This window comes from Phoca vitulina, unplaced genomic scaffold (genome assembly GCF_004348235.1).
Source record: "Phoca vitulina isolate PV1807 unplaced genomic scaffold, GSC_HSeal_1.0 scaffold5, whole genome shotgun sequence".
Lineage (NCBI taxonomy): Eukaryota > Metazoa > Chordata > Mammalia > Carnivora > Phocidae > Phoca > Phoca vitulina.
Genome location: NW_022589708.1, coordinates 49,567,151 through 49,571,763, shown reverse-complemented (window position 1 = coordinate 49,571,763; position 4,613 = coordinate 49,567,151). Strand labels below are relative to the sequence as shown.

Sequence of the window (4,613 nt, the reverse complement as noted above, 5' to 3'; positions counted from 1 at the left end):
CTGTGTTCTCCCACCCTGCCTGCCATCTTTGGTGACGTCCACATCTCTTCCCATCCTTTGGGAGTCATTCTTTAATTTCTCTCCTTCTTCACCTTGACTTCTAATGCATGAAAGAATAGCAGCATTAGCATCTGTTTGTCTCTTATGGTATACTGTATGTTCTTCGGGAAAATAGACTCAGTCTTATTTATCTTTGAATAACTAAATTCAGGATTTGCTAAACTTTCTTGCATATAGTAAATAAAGCAATAATGGGTATGAAGCAATGGATGAAACTAGAATCTCTTCTTTGTTTTTAGTGCACTTATATCCTACTTTCCAAACAAACAATTCCAATATGTAGTGTGTAAGATAATCAAGTCATGCCTTAGTTCAGACCTTCCTTGGGTCTCTTGCGGTTTTCCTCTGGGCTATGCAACAGTTTCTTAACTGATTTTTCTTACACTTATTGTGCCTCCTTCCACATTGTCCTTCTGTAGATATCTGCATTTCTGGGTAAATATTATCTGGATATCATTTAATGATTTATAACCCAATTTCTTCTTCATTTCAATACAACTCACGTGATATTTCCATAACTTTTGGTCTTCAGATCAGGTCTTAAGGAAAAATAATGCTCCTTATATTCATTCAGCCAAACATGTGCCAGACTCAAAGAGTTATGTGTCACAGTGTCCTAACCTTTAGGAGAGCCATATGGTGGCCTTTTTTTTTTTTCAGACAACATGTCCTACTGTAGAGCAAGGAATGATGAAGAGCTTACCACCACATTTTCAGATCCTAAGTGATATTTCTAAATCTTTTCCTCCCCAGATTTACACGCCACTGTCATACTGTCAATTCACTGAAATAGTGTCTATTCATGGCAAACAATCCTCCAGTCATTGCGGGTGACTTTACTGATGCATTACCTCCATCTGGTCCTTGTAGCTCAGAAAGGGGAACAAGGTCCCATTTGAAGTACAGCCCCCAGCTGAAGCCTCCCTGTTCCACAGAAGACAACAAGCTGTAGACAAGCGTATCTGCACTGATATCAGTTGGGTGGCAAGCCATGGTTGGATGGTGAGATGTCCTGGATGACAGCCAGCAAAGGCTGCAACCACATCACATTCACTTCACAGTGGCTGTCCGCAACACCAGAACTTCTCCTGTAGCATGGGTTGCTCCAATCATTCTTCCTCGAATCAATCCCTCACATTTTGTGTTTCTTATTACTTTAATTTTTCCAACAAGGTATTTGGGAATATATTTATCTAGCTCTCCTTTCAAATCATCAAAGTCACTATCATCATCCACAGAGGTGATTTTATGAAGATGACAGGCCAGTGTGCTGTCTTTGATTGTGCACTTTCCTGGGCAAGGCCAACACAGCTTCATCGTAGAGACAAACACTAGGGACTGTCAGATCAGTCAGGTAAAGACTTTTCTTTACATGCTGCTTTCCTTGTGTCTGACAAATCTCTATGGTAGGCCAAGAGGTTACATATTAAAGGCATGTATCTGAGAATCTAAGTCAATTCCTGATCACATTCATTAAAAATTATATCCAATTTAGAAGAATTTCATATTGTTTTTTTCTGGATCTTCAACATGATTATCACAATTTTTGTATGCTTTGAACTATGACTCTAACACTGGCCTTGGAGATTGAGTGAGACAGGGATAGAATATTTTAGGGAATGAACCACAGGGCCCGGATCCCTTGATAGACACATACGTAAACTGAATCAATTGACTGAAGTTGAAATAAACAAGAAGCAAAACTGTCCAAGTCACAGATATAAAAAAGCACCTGAACAGAAATATCGAATTGTTATACTTACCATTGTGGATCTAACACAGCTGAAAGGACTTTTTCAATTTCTTGGAGCAGAAGCTGCTGGAGCCAGAAACTAGTGCTGGAGGCTGAGTGTGAACCAATGTGAGAGTGAGAATCTCCCAGATGCAGTTGGAGGTGGGGCGTGGGGATGCTTCTGCGGGCTTTACTTCCAGGTACCCCATCAGGTCTTCATGTTGAAGACCGCAGAAGGATACCTTGTGAATCCTAATACCAGCAGCTCAGGATCAGGCCTTCACAGAGTCTGGCTGTGGCACCCTCCCTCCCTGCCTTAACCCCCGGTGGGGTGGGAGAGGCGGGTGAAAGGGCCCCGGGAAGCGCAGGCCAGCTTCTGGCATGCACTGGACACGGTGGCAGTCACCAGGCCTTGACACCCCCATCTTTCTTCTCCCTTTCTCTCTTTCTTTCCCCCAAAGAAATTAGCTAGGCTTTTAAAATTAAACAAGAGTTTTGGAGTGCCTGGGTGGTTCAGTCGGTTAAACATCAGACTCTTGATTTCAGCTCAGGTCATGATCTCAGGGTCCTGAGATCGAGTCCTGCTTGGGGCTCTGCACTCAGCTCTGCACTCAGCGGGGAGTCTGAGATTCTCTCTCTCCCTCTTCTTCTGCCCCGCCCTCCCGCTAGAGTGCCTGCCCACGCGTACTCTCTCTCTCTCAATCAATAATTAATTAATTAAACAAGAGTTTTAAGAGCATGTCTTGGGAAATAGCAAAGAAGTTTAAACAGTTCCATGCCTCTCCATTCCAGTTTGAAGTGAATGGAGGATTATTTGAAATAGAAAAGATAAGGCCAAATCCTAAGTGAAAGCAAGAAAAGGAAAAGGAGAAGAATAAGGTAAAATAACCGTGCTCCATTGGTAACTGGCTGTCTATTCCTTTTTTTTAGAACCTGAAAATCTCCCTTTTGAAAGGTTTTCTTACAGTTTGGTTTCTGTCTTCTAGCATGGAGACTGGCATTTACCTTGAGGGCAAACAGCTCCTTTGATGTCCATGACTGCATTAGTATATCTTTTCTTATGCGGAAGTAAGACATTGTGTTTAAGCATGTGGCATACTGATTAGCAGATAGAAGATGCTAAATAAACAATTTCTTGACTTAAATTGAAGAGTAAGCTTTTGGTTTATTTTGAGACTCCTTTGGGATTTTATTTGTGTTGGCTATATAAAGTAGTAATTGAAAACTGTAAAAAATAATATTATCTACCTCAGAGTTGCTGGAAGGATAAAGAAGCTAATATTTGCAGTGACTTAGTTCATCCTTGGCATACAGTAAGATCTCAAAGTGTTTATTACTTTTGTTGAGCTATTATCAGTAATGAACACTCATGGTACTTGTGTCTATATGTGTGCATTTTGGTTTCTATATGTGTACATTCATATGTGTGCATGTATTTTTAAATACTATAATATCATGATTAATCCATATCTGTAAATTCACTTAAAATTATTCCTGATTTTTTGAAATTTAAATCATATATTTTTTTAAGACAGTGTACATTATTACTGCATAATGTGCTTTTTAGGGAATTTTTAAAGAGCTACTCTAATCTTTATAGCTTTCAATATTTTAAAATCTTTCTTTAAAATGTGGGATTATCCCCTTGAGTCTATGAGAAAAAGCTCTGTTTCCAAAATTGAAAGAATGTGTGTCATTTCTATCTAGAGAACTGGCACATGTGAATTTTACAGGACTGGGGAAGATTAACTAGGAACTCGGTATGATGTAAAGGCATCTGAGAAGCAGTAGGAGATGATACTTGACCTTTTGAGGCTTCTCAGGGGATTGAAGTTAAAGCAACTCCAGGTGGTCTCCAGAATCACTTGACATTTCCTGTAAGTGACGGGCCAAACAAGAAAAAAGCTAGAGAAAGTCAAGAGTTACAATAAAGTTCCATTTCACCAATTTATTGAATATATTTATTTAAAGTATCTCTTTGTCTCTACAGTTAGTATATCCAAAATGCCTGACTATACTCATTGCAGCAACCAATATGATACTTGTATTTATCAAAGTTCATCCTCAGGTCTTTTCCTTTGTAATAGCCTCCCCCCTCAGAGCTCTCAGTCAATTCTAAAGTTTCAGCAATGGCATCTGTGTCAATTACCTATATCGATGTTGCCAGCCCAATATTTTTCCTGAATTCAAGATCCATATTTTTTTAAGATTTTATTTAAATTTTAAAAATAACGATTTTATTTATTTATTTATTTATTTATTTATTTATTTATTTATAGAGTGCAAGCAGGGGGAGGGGCAGAGGGAGAGAGAGAATCTCAAGCAGACTCCTTGCTGAGCACCGAGCCTGAGCCCAACACAGGCTTAATTTCATGACCCTGAGATCATGACCTGAGCTGAAGTCAAGAGTCTGATGCTCAACTGACTGAGCCATCCAGGCGCCCCAAGATCCATATTTTTAATACCTGCTTTTTATCTCCATTTGGATAGCTTATCAGTACCCGAGACTCAGGTTCTCCATTTTTCAAGATGAATTAGCATCTACTATTTGATGTGCTCTGTACTCAACACTAGATACAATGATGAAAAAACAATGGAGCCGCTTCCTAGAGGAGCTTGTGGTCTAAACCCCAGGTCAACAACTTTTTTCTTTTTTTTCCGGAAAAGACCAGATAAACCTAATTCACAATAGGAGTTAGAAAGGCTTTTCCAGTACATAGTGGCAGGAAACGGCTTCCCCTGCTTTGTGACCATTTTGTACTGTTTACATACTCCTATTATACCACTTAACACATTTCATTAGAGTTGTTTCTTTGTACCA

The 4,613-nt window shown here is 39.4% G+C and overlaps 1 pseudogene; it reads right to left on the bottom strand.

Annotated features, from left to right (window-relative positions):
* Positions 1-372: 372 nt before the first annotated feature.
* Positions 373-1,826, bottom strand: LOC116631421 (annotated as a pseudogene).
* Between the last annotated feature and the right edge of the window lie 2,787 nt (positions 1,827-4,613).